The 19,321-nt window shown below is 36.9% G+C and overlaps 1 pseudogene; it reads right to left on the reverse strand.

The window, feature by feature from the left end:
• Positions 1-16,200: 16,200 nt before the first annotated feature.
• Positions 16,201-16,821, reverse strand: LOC149202377 (protein translation factor SUI1 homolog 2-like; annotated as a pseudogene).
• Positions 16,822-19,321: the final 2,500 nt, after the last annotated feature.

Below are 19,321 nucleotides of genomic sequence, written 5' to 3' on the forward strand. Positions count from 1 at the left end.
GCCTAGAACCATAACATTATTAGGAGCTACTCAAGGACACAAAGGGTGAATGGTATCATGAGTGAAGCCAGTGCCCTGATAATGATGATCAAGGAATGAAGAGGGTATGAGAAATTCATTGACGAGGGAATTTAGAGTGGATAATCCGGTGGCAAGTTTTGTGCTAGAAATACTTAACTTGACTTAGTCCAAGGGTGGTACTTCATTGGATGATATATAAAATTTCCCTTGGATCGATTCAATAATTTAAGCTCCAATCTCCATCCATTCAATATGTGGGAGAGTAGAGGAATCATGAGGCATAGTCTCCCTTAGCTTATCTTGTGAAGTCATGACCCCCAAGATGGCCTTATCTGAAGGAAACTCAATATCAAGGGAGTCATGTGAAAGTGATGGAGTGATGACCTGTGTGGGAAGAGTATCATGAATATATTTCATATTGGAATGGAGTTTCTAATCAGTGTCATCAAGTGATGGTGGGACTACTGAAGAGGCAATGACTTCCACAAATGGTGGAATTGTGCCCCTATGAGATTCATCTTCCATATGCACCACCCGAGGATTAGGAGGTCCAAGGATTCACTTGTGACAGAATATATCATGTTAATTATGGAAGTTGGTTGACATGGATCTAGCAGAGCAAGTGGAAATGTTCCCCTTATGGAGGAATATTTAAACATTCCCACCCCAATACTCTCAACAAGAGTGGAAGAGTTTCCTACAAAGGGGATCGACTAGCTATCTTGGAATAAAAGATCAAGCGTGCAAAAGTATATAAGTTTGTTGATAGTGACTATTTTAACCTTGTGAGGGAACATCACAATGTGGAATACTGATGTCACAACATCAGTCATAGCATAGATGACGAGCCTCGGTATTGCACCAAGAATGCTGCAACTCCCAATGCCATTGACTTTTAATTATCAACCCAAGGTTTGTACAAACTTAAGAGGTATTAACACTATATGTGCAACATAGAATGTGTACTTCCTTTGCTGTCATGAGAGAAAAGAAATGTTACCTATTTGTAGGAATGAAAGGCTGAATTTAAAAATGCTTGTAAAGTAACATGAAATCCTCTATCTACTTATTAACACATTTTTCTTGCAAAAGAACCCCATTTTAACCCTATTTGTCACATGTGATGTTTTAACTAATCTAAGCCTGAAAACTAATCTAGAGAGTAATGATTGTTGTGTGCATGAATTGCCTTTAAATCATCAGGTTTCACTGTAGGTATTTGATAAGTGGGCCATTGATTTCATAGGTCCAATACAACCACGAGGAAAAAAGATGGGCGCACGGTATATCATTACTACAACAGAGTATTTAACCAAATGGGTAGAAGCACAACCAGTAAAATATTGTATAGCTACCACCGCCATAAAATTTTTGTTTAAATATGTATTAACGTGGTTTGGATGCCCTAAGATATTGATGAGTGATATGGGTACACATTTCTTGAATAAAACCATCATCGCGATGCTTGTGGAATTCAAGGTGTATCATCAAAAGAGCACGCCCTATCATCCACAGGCGAATGGAAGGGTGGAAGCATTTAACATAATCTTGGAAATTGTGTTAACGAAGGTTTGCAACACACGGAGGAATGACTAGGATATGCACGTACCTCTAGTGTTATGGGCATATAGTACGACATACAAGAAGTTGATAGGCCAAAAAATGTTTAGGTTGGTCTATGGGAGTATATTGTGTCATGTTTACGTATTTCATTCTGATAGAGACGGCAGATCACGAGATCTTGGAGGGACGGCTCGTGCAACAGATGGAGTTAGAAGAGGACTGCTTTCTTGCAGGATTTCACCAGAAAGTGCAAAAGGAACGTGAGAAAGCATGGCACAATAGGCATATTAAGTTGTGCACTTTTAAGATAGATGATTTATTGCTACTATAAGACAACAAGTTCACAAAATTTCCAGGAACATTTCAAATGCACTAGTTGGGCCCACATGTTGTCAAGGAGATCACAGATGGTGGCGCAGTTCAACTCACGAAGCCGAATGGGGAACCATTCCCTCAAAAAGTGAATGGAAGTAGGCTGAAGCTTTATATAGGGGATCCTACCCCTACGCAATGACTATATGGTAACAAGATAGTCTTAGTAATCCAAGCAGATGCAAGGGATTGCAGGACTATAAACTACGCTACCCAAAGAGGAGAAAAACATAGTAAGGAGGCTACACGAAGGGAAATAGGAGTGTGTCAAATGAAGCTACGTTGGATGAGTTACACCAGGGAGGATGGTACCGTACAGCTGGTCCAAAACTAGTCATTGGAGTTACTATTCACAATTTGATGGAAAAAGTTATGTTAAGAGGAGTGTGTAGGTGCCATTTATGGTGAAAATATTTGAAGATATGGCACGAAAGATGCATTTATGATTAGAAATTGGAGGGAATAGTCGGATTTTAACTCAAAAGCTCCTATAAATTGGGCATGTTGGTCTGTCGAAGAACAATTTGCATTCTGACGACTACGTATGAGCTCTCTTTTTGTCATTGTACAAATCGTAATGTTTGGGAGGAACTAATTTCCAGTTCGACATTCGCAACGTTGCCTGAAATTAACCAGAGCATTATTCTCGTGCAAATTCCAGCGTCAGTCAATTCAGAAGTTGTTTTTTCTCAAGTGGAATGACCTGAAGTTGTATCTATGGAAGTTATGTCCACTACTCCTACAACACTAAGATTGCCTAGGCCGAATCAATCAGCTATAAACAAGAAGCAAAAGAAACTTGTATCAATGAGACATTCACCGAGGAAGAGCCTAGAGGTTCGGCAGAAGGAGAAGAAGGATAAGCAGCTGGAGAAACTCGTGGACCTGGAGGAAGAAGAATTCCATGGAGTGGAGGAGTTAGATGCTAAGGAGGGTGAGCCTATCACACAGCTCCCAGATTATATCCCTTCGCGGAAAGGGAAGACAAAAGTAACCAAAGACCCTGATTCTAGAAAATTTATGGTATCAACGCTTCTATTGCCCAAACAGTCGAATTTGAAGGCGTGGTCTTAGCACGCATTCCGGTACTAAAGATGGAATTGGGATCTCATAGACCACAAGATATTCCCTCATTTGGATACTCAAAAATACATAAAGATGATTTATTACGAAGAATCTGGGGTTACGCGGCTAGAACCCATGAAATGGGTCAGAGGTGTTCAACAGGCTGGGTTGCTGCACATGCTCTGCATACCACATTTTCACAGGTCCATTATCAATACTTTTTGTGTATGCCAGCTACTCATGTTGGTGCATGATGGGTGCTTATGGGTTAGTGAACCCATCCCGATAATGGATATGATCATCCATCAGATTACAAAGCTACCTTATAAAGGGGAGGACCCTGCCAAGGACTTTGTAGGGAAGAGTGGAGAAAAGGTGTTGGAAGATAAGATGAAGGAAGAGTTTGGTTTAGTAAAGAAGTCACACAGATATTCTCTCCACTCCATTTAAGACCAGGTAGTGCAGTTTTCTGCTCAAATATTAACTGGGAAATTATGAGGAAATGTCGTGCGGAAGAAGTTACGTCACCAATGGTGTTGTTTGCTACCCAGTGTGCAAAGGAAGTACAATATAGCTGGGTGCACTATTTGTGTGAAGGCACCAGTAAGGGTGCAAAAAGCTCTGCTACGCAGATGACAGTTGTGCATAAGAGAAAAGAAGCAGCGTAGAATGCAACACAAGTTTTTACTGAATAGAAAAAGAAAGAAGTTTCTACTAAGGAATCTACAGAAAAAGAGCATGATGCGAAAGAGCGTGCTGAGGTAGAGTGCATTGGCACAGAGGAAGTCAAAATTTTGAATTTCCAACATTTTGAGGAGCACTCCCTTCACATTGAGGAAGCGCGGTAAGGAGACAACTGTCGGGCCGAGGAAGAATCACAAATTTCATAAACAAGCACGCATTGACCTGATGATCCTCACAGAAGACACAAGGTAAGAGACACCACAACAGTGTTGTGGCAATAATTTGAACAACAGTATATGCAGATGCTAGGGAGCATCCTTAAGGATATTCGCGAGCTACATATCCAAACCGATAGGATTCAAGGGAGCGGGGTGCAACGAGCTTGGTGCAAGGGAGTGAGAAAGTAGTACAACTAGAATGGACTCTGCACCTCAGAGCCATACCCTTACCAGAAGGATCTATTTTCATGGATTTAGAGGAAGACTGTATTGTGTTGAGCACAATTAAAGACATTGAGGAGAACTTAGCCATGCTGCCACTTCAAACTCTCCATGCGCTGCATCGGGGGGTCTAAGATGAGCTTAGGATCAAAGAAAAGGCTTAGTCTTTAAAAGAAAAGGCAGAGCTGCAAGAAAAAATTCAAAGCCTGGAAACAACAATAACGCAAGTGTGCAAGACAGTTCCAGAATTAAACATTCCATAGGATGGCACAACTACAACAAAAATCAAGAAATTGGTTGCTTGCGGTCCGTGCATCCAAGGATGAGATTGGAAAAGTCATGTTTGACTTCCAAATGAAGTTCTCAAAGCTACAGCTGAAGTTACAGCCAGCCAGTCTACTAGAGGTCCAGGAGAAACGCAAAGCAACTATCATGGAAACCATGGGCACTTTGGATACAATAGTCATAGACTGAACGATGATATTTGATCAGGCCATGGAGTTATTGACAAATCTGCAGAAGGACCCAAACTTGTAGAAGCTTAACATGGATATCCAGGAGACACAACACAAGTTTGAATAAATCAGAGTGACTGTGTGCACTTTGGCTCCAGTCTAATGCCTAGCAAAATTGCAGGAAGGAAAATAGTTGCATTCATAGATTGAAGAGATATAGAGGGAAGAGGCCCTTCTCAAGGTCAGACCGCAACCATGGATAGAAGAATCCCATCAGCTTACTCTATCACTTCTGGAAAAGTTAAAGACACTACAGCAGACACAAAGACATCAAGTAAGGAGAATGAAGAAACACCCAAAATCTATGAAAATATTCTTAAAGGCTTTACCAACTATGAAAGAAAAAATGGAAAAGAAGTTGAGGACTAACAAAGACCTAATTTTTCTCGTAATAACAACAATGATAGGTTTAAAAAAGTTTTCCCTCCATAGGTTTTTCACCATTCAATGTATAGAATAATTGGATAAAAAATTATTATCAATAAAAAGGTGATTCATATAAGCTTAGACACTTTATTAATAGTAATAAAAACACAAATAGTACAAAATATTATATTTAATACAAGTTGGAATATAATACAATTTGGAATATAAGATTATATATACACTATTTCCAAAATAGTATTCTTCAATCCCGTGGTACATTTTTTATCTTTACAAAATGTTATCAAATCAATTAGAGACCAAGATTTTAAGCCATTTTTATGAGAATAACACATGAGGAATTACTAACCTTGCCTATTTTTCAAGAGAGATGACCCAAAATAATGACCTATTGGTTTTTACAAAACAAAAATTAAAAAGGTAAAAAGATTATAGGCATAGGTAAACAATACTCCAAGATTAAAGACACACTATATACAATAAAATAAATGCAAATATTTATTAAATGATAATACCACTTTTCATTTACTTTAAAAATGATTAGCTTAAACATTATATTTAAAATTATTATCTTAAAAAGCCAAAAAAATTATAAAGTATTTATAAATATCATTATAAATTTGAATATATTTACATAATATCACTAAACATTTTATAGTTTATATATTAGAAACAAGATTCATCAAAATTTCTAAACTTCAAGAGAACTAAGTTTCCTAACAATATTAATTAATAATTAATAAAATACCAATAATGATATTAAACCTTGTCTCTTATTTTTTCAATATCATATACAAGTTCAATAAGTGAGTAGGGGTTGTTTCTATTGATAACAAGTTGAGAATAATTAATATTATTTTGATATTAATGGAGAAAATAGTTACGTTGTTGTAACTTTCTCCCTAGTTTAGGATTAGTTCCTATAGTTATGGGGTTTGGGTGCAACTTCCTATTTCCTAGTATTGTATTTAATGATGTAATCTTTGATTGATTAATGAATAGAGTGGACGAGAGTGATCTCTCAAGTTTGATGAGTGTAGTCTCCAGGTGCAGGCCACACCTGAGAGCTACATCTCTTTCTTTTCAATTCTGTTCACATTTTATCTTGGTATCAGAGCTCAGAGTGAGTGAGCCTGATCTTTTGTCACCTGTGAGGCTGAAGTGCCTGTAGTAGCTAGCTTGCCTGTGTGGCTGGAATAGCCTGTGTGGCTTGAAGTGCCTTTGTGGCTGTGTGTACACGAGAGCTCCGTGCTCGATTGAGCAGGTGGACTGCAGAACACCTGGCTTGGACTCGAAAATTTTGGCACAGATTTTGCACGGATTGGCGCGGATTTTGCACTGACAGTCGCGCCAGAACTGGAATTAGCGCGGTTTTCTGGGAATAAACTGCGCCAGAGCGCCAAAAAGCCCGATTAGCGCGGGATTTTACCGGGAAAGTCGCGCCAATTAAAATACTCTAAGCGATTTTGAATTAGCGCGGATTTTTCGCTCGGGGTAGCACCAAGGGGATCTGTGAATAGCGTGAACTTCGTTTGGCAGTCTGCAATTGGTGCAGATCGACGGAGTTGTAGATCTGTCCGGGAGAGACAGATCGGGAAAGCGCCAGAGGAGATCTGCGGGAAACCTCGACTTCGTTTGGCGATCTGCAGGGAGAGCAGGATCGGCGAAGTGGCAGATCAATCCGGGAGAGGTGGATCGGATCAATTGTGATCAGATCATTGTTTCGGCTGTGTTGGAAATGCCGAATTTGCTCATTGGAGCGGGAGTACCAGACACTACAGATCGGTGGCAGAGTTGACAGATCGATCTGACAGGTATTGTTTTTTGTTATTGTTAAGTAGATTCACAATGAGTAATACGATGGAATCTTATCTTAACGAGTCTGGTAAACTCAACGGGTCTAACTTCACGAATTGGAAGTTTAAGATCCAGACCCTGCTCGAAGGTGCGAACGCTTGGACTATAGTGACAGGCGATGAGCAGAAGCCGACTGCGAGCACGCAGAAGGAAGACTGGGAAAAACGAGAAAACAAGGCCAAAGTCCTGTTGAAGATGTCTGTGAAAGACAATGTCATTGCACACATCAGAGACTGTAAAAAGTCCGCGGACATCTGGACGAAAATCAAAAATCTGTATGAAACCCAGAATACAAACAGAGTTTTGGCTCTGAAAAGCAAGCTATTTTCAATGAGGATGGACGAAAGGGAGTTTGATACGACATTTTTCGCGCGAATTAAGGATGTTAAAAACGGATTGGTGGCCATTGGAGTGGAGGTGGCTGATGAAGATCTTGTTGCAATTACAATGAATGGGCTGCGTGATGATTTCCAAATCTTCATCACTGGAGTCTCGGCAAGGGATAAAACACCCACGTTTGATGATATCACTGCGATCTTGTAGCAAGAGGAAGAGCGACGGCAGAATCTGAATCTGAACCCCCAAAGTGACGATCTTGCGCTGGTGGCAAAATGACGACTATCCAAAGGGAAGCAGTCACAGCAGCAATCAGTCCAGAAAGGAGGAACAACACATAAAAATCACTGTCATAAAGGTATGCTTGCAAATCATTCTGAAAAGAAATGCTTTTATTGTGTAAAGAAGGGTCATATACAAAGAGATTGTTATTATAGGAAGCAGGCTGATGAGGCAAGGAGGAGACAGGTAAATCCAAAACACAGAGGATATTTTGTTGAAGAAGAAGACTTCAGTCATGAATTTCGACTGTTCACAGTTGACTGTGCCCTTTCTGCATCAAATGAAGATGACATCTGGTATGTCGATTCCGGAGCATCCTCTCACATGACAGGTAATAAAGAATTTTTCGACAGCCTTGAAGAAATTATAAATGGATCAAAAATATATCTAGGGGATGATAATGGATATCAGATTAAAGGTCATGGGGTGATTTCAGTTAAGTTACCAAATGGAAAAATTAGTCACCTTTCAAATGTTTTATATGTACCTGGAATAAAGAAAAACCTGATATATGTATCCATGATGGCTGACCAAGATATGAATGTCGAATTCTTCAAGACTCACTGTGTGATACAGGATTGTAGGAATGAAATTGTTGCAACAGGCATGCGAGTTGGAAGCCTATACAGATTGGATGCAAAAAGTATATCAAAGCAAGCCATGGTTGCAGGAGAGTCGACAGCTGAACAACTCTGGCATCAAAGGTTTGGTCATCTGAATCTGCAGGATCTCATGTTGTTACAGAAGAAAGGTATGGTCGAAGGTCTCCCCATCTTTCGTAACATTCAGTTAAACTGTGAAGGTTGTACCTTAGGAAAGATGCACAGAGAACAGTTCCCTGTGCATGATAGGAGGAGGCAAACAGAAATCTTAGAACTAGTGCACACTGATGTATGTGGTCCCATGCAGACAAGGTCGCTAGGGGGAGCATACTATTTTTTGTTGTTTACTGATGACTGCACTAGGTATTCATGGGTTTATTTTTTAAACAAGAAAAGTCAGACTTTCCAATGTTTTATAGATTTCAAAACCTTGGTGGAAAGACAGTTTGGAAAAAGTATTAAAATTCTCCGATCTAATCAAGGAGGAGAATACAAATCAGAGGAATTCATGAAATACTGCAAATCTCACGGGATTGTTCAGCAGTATACAGTGCCGCACACACCACAGCAAAACGGTGTTGTAGAGCGTAAAAACAAAACCCTGGTAGAGTGCGCAAGGAGCATGCTGCAAGGTAAGGGTCTATCTAATACTTTTTGGGCAGAAGCGATAAATACTGCTATATATTTGAAAAATAGAAATCCTACTAGGTTTCTTGGCTTCAAAACCCCTTTTGAAGCCTTCTATGGATTTAAACCAGCAGTAAATCACTTAAGAGTCTTTGGTTCAAAGGCATTTGCACATGTACCCAAAGCTGATAGAAAGAAACTAGACCCTAAGGCAGTCAAATGCATATTTGTTGGTTATGGCACAGAGTTTAAAGCATACAAACTGTTCAATCCTGAGTCTCGTAAGACATTTGCAAGTAGAGATGTAGTCTTTCATGAGCAGGTAAAGGAAAGGAAAGCTGATGTTGGAGATGATTGGCACATTCCATTGCTATTGGAGGAAAGCAGCGAGGATGAAAGGGAGCAGGAACAGGAGCAGAAAGAAGAGATTGAAGAAGAACAGCAAGAAGGTGAAAGAGTAGGCCCAGTTATTGCAGAAGAAAACAAATTTGAGGTAAGTCCCCTACCAAGAAGGTCAGGTAGGAAGACTCAATTACCATTGAAGTTGAGGAACTATGCTTTGATGTCAAAAGTTTTGAACATTGTAGAACCCTCTAATTACAAAGAAGCTAGTCAATTTGAGGAATGGAGAGCTGCAATGAATGAGGAGATGGAATCAATTCTTAGAAATAATACTTGGGAATTAGTAGAGCTGCCTGAAAATAAAACACCTATAGGAAGCAAGTGGTTGTTTAAACCAAAAATGAATGCAGACGGAGGTGTAGATAAGTTAAAAGCTAGGTTGGTTGCAAAAGGATATTCACAGAAGGAAGGTATAGATTTTGATGATACTTTTGCACCTGTAGCAAAGCTAAATACAATTAGAATGCTTATTGCTTTAGCTACTAAATGTAATTGGGAATTACACCAGCTTGATGTTAAATCTGCATTTTTAAATGGTGATTTAAAAGAAGAAATTTACTTGTTTACATAGCCAGAAGGATATGTAAAGCAGGGGCAGGAACATCTTGTTTGCAGATTGAAAAAGGCTTTATATGGTTTAAAGCAAGCACCCAGGTCTTGGTATGAAAAGGTTGATTCTTTCTTTGTAGAGTATGGTTTCCATAGAAGTTTAAATGACCCAAATTTGTATACCAAGTACAATAACCAGGGGCAGATTATTTTGATTTCTCTATATGTGGATGATATGATTTTAACAGGAAATGCAGAGGATTTAATTAGAGGAATCAAAAGGCTCATGGCACAAGTTTTTGAGATGAAAAATCTCGGAAGCCTTAACTATTTTCTGGGATTAGAAGTATTCAGAGATATTGGGCAAACTTTCCTTACCCAAGGGAAGTATGCGAGAAATCTGTTGGAAAAGTTTGGTATGGATCAGTGTAGAGCAGCAGCAACACCTTTGCAGCAGAATTTGAAATTGAGCAGTGACGATGGCACTAAGGAGGTAGATGCCACAATGTACAGACAGCTGGTTGGCAGACTTATATATCTTACAACAACCAGACCCGACTTGGCATACTCAGTTAGTGTATTAAGCCAATTCATGTCAAAACCGCGTGAAAGTCACTGGACAACAGCAAAAAGTGTGTTGAGGTATCTTTGTGGTACTGTTCATTTTGGTATTTTATACACTGATGTATCTGATGTTACTCTAGCAGGTTTTTCAGACTCAGACTGGGCAGGTAACCTGGATGATCGGAGGTCCATCACAGGTTATGCATTTAACATAGGTTCCGGGGTAATTGCATGGAGCAGCAAGAAACAAAGTACTGTAGCTTTGTCGTAATGTGAAGCTGAATATCAAGCATTGTGTGCAGCAACATGTGAAGCAATCTGGTTGAGGAGACTTCTTAACTATGCAGGAAAAGAACAAAAGAAACCCACTTCTATCAAAAGCGACAACCAGAGCACTATCAAATTAGCATAAAATCCAGTGTTTCATAAAAACACCAAACACATAGACACCCAGTTTCACTTTGTTAGAGAAAAAATACAGTCAAAAGAAATTGCTGTCGAATATTGTAAAACTTGTGACAATGTGGCTGATATTTTTACAAAGCCTCTTGCACGAGTGAAATTTGAATTGTTCAGGAAGATGCTAGGAGTCCAGGAGAACCCTTTCTCCATTAAGGGGGGGAGTTGAGAATAATTAATATTATTTTGATATTAATGGAGAAAATAGTTACATTGTTGTAACTTTCTCCCTAGTTTAGGATTAGTTCCTATAGTTATGGGGTTTGGGTGCAACTTCCTATTTCCTAGTATTGTATTTAATGATGTAATCTTTGATTGATTAATGAATAGAGTGGACGAGAGTGATTTCTCAAGTTTGATGAGTGTTGTCTCTGCTAACTTGAGCAAAGTAATGTAGCTTTTATGTAAACAGGGAAATAAAAAATGTGTCTATTGGACAAACACGTGAATTGATGATTAAAATGTTATATATCCACAGAGTGTAAAAAAAGAAGTTTAATGAAACATTAATTTATTGATGCTGGGTAAGAATGACAGATATTGGCATGATATTAAAAGAGGTGGTTAGATGAAATGCAATATAATATAATTTTAAATTGTTTAATTTTATTCTCATAATAAAAATAAATAAATTGAAAAGACATTTTCAATTGAAGAAGCATTTTATTTATTTATATTCTAGTAACAAAAATAAATAAATTGAAGAGATATTTCAAATTGAAAAAACATTGATAGAAAATGCAAAGCAGTTTAGTGTTAAATCTATTGCTAAACAATGCAATTCATGAACTTTCAAAAATTAACACAATATCTCACCATATATACATAAATGGAAAAAGATATACTATTTAAAAAAGAAACAGATCGCGGCTCCATCTCATAGGGCAGTGCAATTTACAAGCTCTAAAAACCACTAGAAAATCCTCATATTTGCAGGGAAGGAAAAAAAATATGTATCATCTCAATATCTCGATTAGTATAATACAATTTATAAACTCTAATTAATCTAATATAACGTCCCACACAGCCTATACATATGGTCATCTTTAAAAAAAAAAAAAAAAAACCCTTCCTGCTTGGAGAAGAATAACTCATATCAATATGAGAGTTGACATAGTAGAATTTACAAACCCTAATTTATATAACCTAACATCCCACACAACATATACATATTGCTATTGTAGAAAACAAAGAGATTATATCCAAATATCTCAAAATGAACTTTATATGTAATGATCTGTATATGTAATTTTGCATATCCAGATATATGAAATGAAGCTTATAGAAGGAAAACTTATGGATGCAAAGACGCTCTAAAAGCCATGAATATTTATGTCACCCTTCTTTACCAAGCTTGTCTGTAGTCATAACAGAAAAAAACTTGTCAAATATCATTCAATGCATACATTGGAAACTTCCAATAAGCAAAGAAAGGAGGAAAGAGGCATGAAAACTTACTTTGATTAAGAAGTTGGAGGCATTTTTGCATTGGTCACCCTAAAGCTGAATCACCTTTCCCAGCTCTTTGTCCTGCACAACGTTTCCGTTGCAGCAGAACTCCTTCTTCACGTCCTTCAGAATCCTATTGTAATTGTAATCCTTATACAGCCCCTGAACTGTTGTCACACATTTCCTGCCGTTACGTTGCTGAAACAACAATAATTCAAGCATGCAAGACAGTTCCAGAATTAAACATTCCAGAGGATGGCACAACTACAACAAAAATAAAGAAATTGGTTGCTGCGGTCCGTGCATCCAAGGATGAGATTGGAAAAGTCATGTTTGACTTCCAGATGAAGTTCTCAGAGCTGCAGCTGAAGTTACAGCCAACCAGTCTACCAGAGGTCCAGGAGAAACACAAAGCAACTATCCAGATATTTGATCAGGCCATAGAATTATGGACAAATCTGCAAAAGGACCCAAACTTGTAGAAGCTTAACATGGATATCCAGGAGACACAACACAATTTTGAATAAGTCAAAGTGACTGCGTGCACTTTGGCTCCAGTCTAATGCCTAGAGAAATTGCAGGAAGGAAAATAGTTGCAATCACAGATTGAAGAGATATAGAGGAAAGAGGCCCATCTCAAGGCCAGACTGCAACCATGGATAGAGGAAGCCCAACAGCTTACTCTATCACTTTTGGAAAAGTTAAAGACACAGTAGCAGACACAAGGAACAATGCACCTAGCAGTAGAAGGCCCAACGACAAAAAATCTGGTAGAGGAAGTGCAGCAGGACATGGTACAGACTTTTGCCAATGTAGCAGCATTGTAGGTTGAGTTCGGCGGCCTCCACACCAAGATCGAGGCACCAGACGAGTGACTCGAGGGCGAGTCACCATATTTGTGTTGGAGGCCTGTTGGGATAGGGTCCCCAGGGTCAATTTTGGGTTAGTTTAACCAATTTTTGAGAAAGATTTTCTAAATAATGTAAAGTCTCCGCAAAATGTGGAAGTGGAGCACACAGCTAAGTAGGAGTCAAATGGGCTTTAGCCCCTTGTTTGGGTAAGTAATAGATTGGTTTTGAGACTCACCCATGGTCCACGGACCATGGTATTGTATTAAAAAGTCTATATATAATTGAGTCATAGCGAGTCTAAGCATCAAGAAATCGAAGAGAGAAGATTAATTGTTTTGGGCATGTGTTAAGGCAGGAAAACTCTATTTCCTGTACTTATGTGAAAGGGGAAGTCTCTTGCAGCTAAGTGCGTGGGCCCCTTAATTTCATTCAAGTTATGCATTATGGCTTAATGATTTGTTTTCTCTGAAATGAAGTATAATTATCGCGTGAATCTAATTTGTGTTTCGCAAAGACAAGGGTTAAACCTTTTATTACTTCTGTTGAATCAGATAAATCTGTGTGAAGGCGAATCTAGGGTTACTATTTAGTGTGTGAAAGTGGATAGTTTGCCTCTTTTAGGTCCCTAAAGTTTGATCGCAAACCTCTGCAAAGGTCTAGAAGTCGTTTCTTAGAGTTGCAATAGAGGATCATAGAATAAAGATATGCGCAAAGGCAGGTCTAAGTGACAAGGGCTTAAGATCACTTATCACTTAATTGTATACTAGTTGAGTGTACACGCTGGGAATTGAGGCGCACAATCAATTACTTGGGATTCCCTTATTATTTAGGAGCTAATTTCCTCAGGAATTGTGTAAGGAAATAAGAGAAATATGGGGACTTGAATTGACTAAGCGTTGGCTAGAGTAGGACAATCAATAGGAGAATAGGCTTACAGTGCAGGGTGTGATTTAGGATTGAAGTAAGACATTATAATAGTTTCTCATTCTCATATGACTAATGAAAAGCAGTGGAAGGGTTTTCCCTGTTGGGTTTCCCTATAAATAATTGTGTTCTCGTGTTGTTTGATGGTTGTATGTCCTTGCATGTGTTTCTAAATTGTGATTTCCATTTCACAAAACAGTAGAGGAAATTTATGGTTAACATTAGCAAAAAATAATTCCTCTTGAGAGCCATGGATACAATTATTGTTGATGAAGGACATGGAGGAAACTATAAATCGAAAATACATTAAGTAGACATTGATGGGAATGTAAATCTTGAAGCAAAACATGTTAAGTTTCTAAAATAAATAAATATGATCAAAGGAAGAATTAAAAAGTATAGTGAGATATTACATAAAAATGAGAATGAGGGCCATAATCTTAATGAAACAATAGTTAACATTTCAACGACACAATTATAAGAAACAAATATAATTGAAGAAGTGGTGAGAAGTTCGTTGAAATAAAAGGAAGAAAATTATGAGAAGCTAGAAGCATATATCATTTCACTAAGAAAGGAACTAGAGACAAATTTTCAAATGAGTACTACACTCTTAGATGATATTCTCAATTTCCAAAGATCACATTTTATCAAGGTAAGACTTAACTACATCTAAATCTTAACATCTCCAAGGGAGAGGTAAGCACAAAGACATCAAGTAAGGAGAATGAAGAAACACCCAAAATCTATGAAAATATTCTCAAAGGCTTTACCAACTATGAAAGAAAAAATGGAAAATAAGTTGAGGACTAACAAAGACCTAATTTTTCTCGTAATAACAACAATTATAGGTTTAAAAAAGTTTTCCCTCCATAGGTTTTTCACCATTCAATGTATAGAATAATTGGATGAAAATTTATTATCAATAAAAAGCTGATTCATATAAGCTGATGATTAAAATGTTATATACTCACGGAGTGTAAAAAAAGAAGTTTAATAATAAAACATTAATTTATTGATGCTGTGTAAGAATGACAGATATTGGTATGATATTAAAAGAGGTGGTTAGATAAAATGCAATATAATATGATTTCAAGTTATTTAATTTTATTCTCTTAACAAAAATAAATAAATTGAAGAGACATTTCAAATGAAGAAGCATTTTATTTATTTTTACTTTCGTAACAAAACTAAATAAATTAATAAATTTTTTGAATTGAAAAAGGGTTGGTTGAAAATGCAAAGCAATTTAATGTTAAATATATTACTAATAATGCAATTCATGAGCTTTCAAAAACTAACAAAACATATACATAAAAAGCAGTTTAATATTAAATCTATTGCTATAAAATGCAATTCATGAGCTTCTAAAAACATAGACAACATATACATAAAAAGCAGTTTAATGAAACATTAATTTATTGATGCTGGGTAAGAATGACAGATATTGACATAATATTAAAAGAGGTGGTTAGATGAAATGTAATACAATATGATTTTAAGTTATTTAATTTTATTCTCTTAATAAAATAAATAAGTTAAAAAGACATTTTCAATTAGAAAAGCATTTTATTTATTTAATTTCTAGTAACAAAAATAAATAAATTGAAGAGATATTTCAAATTGAAGAAACATTGATGGAAAATGCAAAGCAATTTAGTGTTAAATCTATTGCTAAACAATGCAATTCATGAACTTTCAAAAATTAACACAATATCTCAGTATATATACATAAATACATAAATGGAAAAAGATATACTATTTAGAAAAGAACAAATCTCATAGGGCATGGAAAAAGATATACTATTTAGAAAAGAACAAATCTCACAGGGCAGTACAATTTACAATCTCTAAAAACCACTACAAAATCCTAATATTTGCAGGGACGGAAAAAAAATATGTACCATCTCAATATCCCGATTAGTATAATACAATTTATAAACTCTAATTAATCTACTATAACGTCCCACACAGCCTATACATACGGTCATCTTAAAAGAAAGAAAAATTCCTTCCTGCTTGGCGAAGAATAAATCATATCAATGTGAGAGTTGACAAAGTAGAATTTACAAACCCTAATTATATAACCTAACATCCCACACAACATATACATACGGCCATTGTAGAAAACAAAGAGTTTATATCCGAATATCTCAAAATGAACTTTATATGTAATGATCTCTATATGTAATTCGCATATCCAGATATATGAAATGAAGCTTTTAGAAGGAAAACTTATGCACGCAAAGACGCTCTAAAAGCCGTGAATCTTTATGTCATCCTTCTTTACCAAGCCGGTCTGTAGTCATAGCAGAAAAAAACTTGTCAAATATCATTCAATGCATACATGGGCAACTTCCAATGAGCAAAGAAAGGAGGAAAGAGGCATGAAAACTTACTTTGATTAAGAAGTTGGAGACATTTTTGCGTTGGTCACCCTGAAGCTGAATCACCTTTCCCAGCTCTTTGTCCGTTGCAGCAGAACTCCTTCTTCACGTCCTTCAGAATCCTATTGTAATTGTAATCCTTATGCAGCCCCTGAACTGTGGTCACACATTTCCTGCCGTTACGTTGCTGAATGCGTATATGGATATACTCTTCCTTGCACGTTCTTTTTCCTGCTCCCCTCTCCTCTTCTTCACCAATTTCCGAATCCTTGAATGGATCTGAATTTAATAAACAACTCAATCAATCCACCCACAAATAAACGCACCTGTTAGACTCTAGTGGAATGAGCGCATCAACTTTCAGGCAATCACAAACAGGAAATAAATAAAATAAAATAAAATCGTGGCATGAGCGAATCAATGAGTGGGTAAAAGCAAGAATTCATACCAAAGGGACCAATGGGTACATTCGTCTCTAAATCCGACATCGAGAACAACAATCGGTAGCGGGGGGAGAGATGAGACAGAGAAATGCGTCAAAATTCGTAGCAACCAAGAAAAACAGAGTGCAATAAGAGAAAAAATTAGAGTGGTTTCGTTTAGATCTAATTGCCTCATTGGTTATTAATAATGATTATAATAGCGTTCCCATTGAGTCACTAAGGTCGGCTCCACCCCAACTTTGATGGAGCCTTGCACCACAATTCCCAAAACGTCATGGTAGGTACGGAAAGTGTGGCTTTCAATGGAAGGGCGTTTCGTATTTTTTGGGGTTTTAATTCAAAAAAATGGATTTAGTATTGGGAAATCTTTTTAATGACAATAATTTTTTAAATGAAACAAATATTGAGATTTGGACTATAAAAGTATTTTTGAAAATGCAAAAAAATTATTGTTACAATTTGATTATGGAAACTCTTTGTAATTAATTGTTTTGCTATTCCCTACTTATACATTAATGTATAGTTGTTATGATAATTTATCAATATTTACGTGTTTTAGTTATGACTACTTAACGAATAATTTAGAAATAATGTGCATGTAATTAGTTTTCCTTTTAATTAAAATGGCGGTTAATTATTAGGAATGCAATCACACTATGAATCATCACTGACAATTAGCTTTGCCCCCGCAACACCAAATCTTTATGTCAAATTTTGAATTTGCAAATGTTTTCTTACTTTTTTCCTTTTATTTAATGAAGTACATGGTGGTTGAAGCAATAGCCCCCCACACTTATGGGGTTGGGTGGTGGTTGAAGAGTTGTTATCAATGGGTAGTATTGGCTAGTATCTTTCTCAAATTTCAAGAGTTGACCTATGAGTGGTGTATAGGAATGGGAAAGATCATGCGGATTAATCATTCATTCGTTCAATGATATAAAGGGAGTGGGGGGACACATGATTGCCTAGTGAAGTGAAGTCACAATTAGAGACACTATTTCTTTATATCTTCTATATAGTATTACAATACAATATACATCTCCTAGCATATGAATTCTCAATCCAACCATACTTCTATAGTCGAAACTAAAAAGCCATGGGAAAAAACACCATGCACCACAAAATTGCTTTTAACAAAACTGTCGGCAGAAAAGTGCCAAAAATGGATGCAAAAAACTGTCCAATTCTTTTTTGTTGGGGTGTAATCCCGAACCCCATGTAGGGGGGATCCCACCCACTACATACTCCCATGGGACCCCATTTATTTGTGGTTCAAAGAATATAAAACATACCCAAAAATCTCCCACTTGTTATTTTCTTTGTATACAACAGGCCACAAGAATACACAATAAACAATTTAGGGCAGTGATGCCCATTTTTTCTCTACACCAAGAGAACTTTTTAGTGCTCACAAGTTTTGTTAGTGCATCTACACCATTATTCGAAGTGTACACATTTACTAGTAACACCTTGTCTTCAATCATGTCCTTCACAAAAGTGATACTAAACATCAAAATACTTTGTCTTTGAATGATAAGCAGGGTTCTTCTCCAAGAAAATTTCACTTTGGCTACCATAACCTATCCTTATAGCTTCTTGTACCAACCCCATACCTGAAAAAAAAAATTGTAACCAAATTGCTTCCTTGCTTGCATTAGTGGCTTCCATGTATTCAACTTTTGCAGTTGAAAATACCACTATACATTGTCTCTTATTCACCTAATTGATAGCTTCGTCAAATAGCTTAAACACGTACACACTTTTAGATATTCTATGATCCAAATGTCCATCCCATTCTACATCAAAGAGGCATGTACGCCCAAAATTTTATCTAGTATTGATCTTATATGGTAGAACAATCCCTAATCAGTAGTACCGCTCACATATCTAACATCCCTCTTTACTGCTATCTAATGCTCCTTCCTTCGTTTTGACATATACTTGCTCAGTACTCCCATTGTATGTGCAATGCCTTGTCTTGTGTAGACCATTTCATACATCAAAATTTCAACCTAGCTTTTGGAACATGAGACATGTTCCCTTCATCTTCTTGTGACTTGGGACGCTAATATGCAAAAAAAAAATACACCTATAGGGAAAGGGACCTTCAACAATTTACTTTCTTGCATATTAAACCTTTACAATATTGTCTCGATATACTTCCTCTGATTTAACTAGATTTTCCTCTTTTCTTGATCTCTCTCCTTTTTTTTTGCTAAGTTGTCTGAGTCTTGAGATGACTACATGCTTAACCTTTGGCTTGAGAAACCATGATCCTAGGGAATCTAAACCATTAAAATCACCCAGGGATCGCACCTAGCCTCGGCGTCACCAGCCCTTACCATGGCTATATTTTTTCTTATATAATTTTGAACTGGTGGCCTTTACATCACAAAATGCCTTAATAGTATTTAAGAGAGAATTTCACCTACAATAGTAGGTTACTCTAATCCCAACAAATGAAACTAGAAAATGCTAAGAACTTTTAGATTCACAAGAAGAAGGTAGTAGGCATACTTTTTAACATTATATCCTTAATTCTATT

The sequence above is a fragment of the Pinus tabuliformis genome, chromosome 2_1 (assembly GCF_031772625.1).
Source record: "Pinus tabuliformis cultivar Carrire ecotype Pingquan chromosome 2_1, CPIR1, whole genome shotgun sequence".
In the NCBI taxonomy this organism is placed as follows: domain Eukaryota; kingdom Viridiplantae; phylum Streptophyta; class Pinopsida; order Pinales; family Pinaceae; genus Pinus; species Pinus tabuliformis.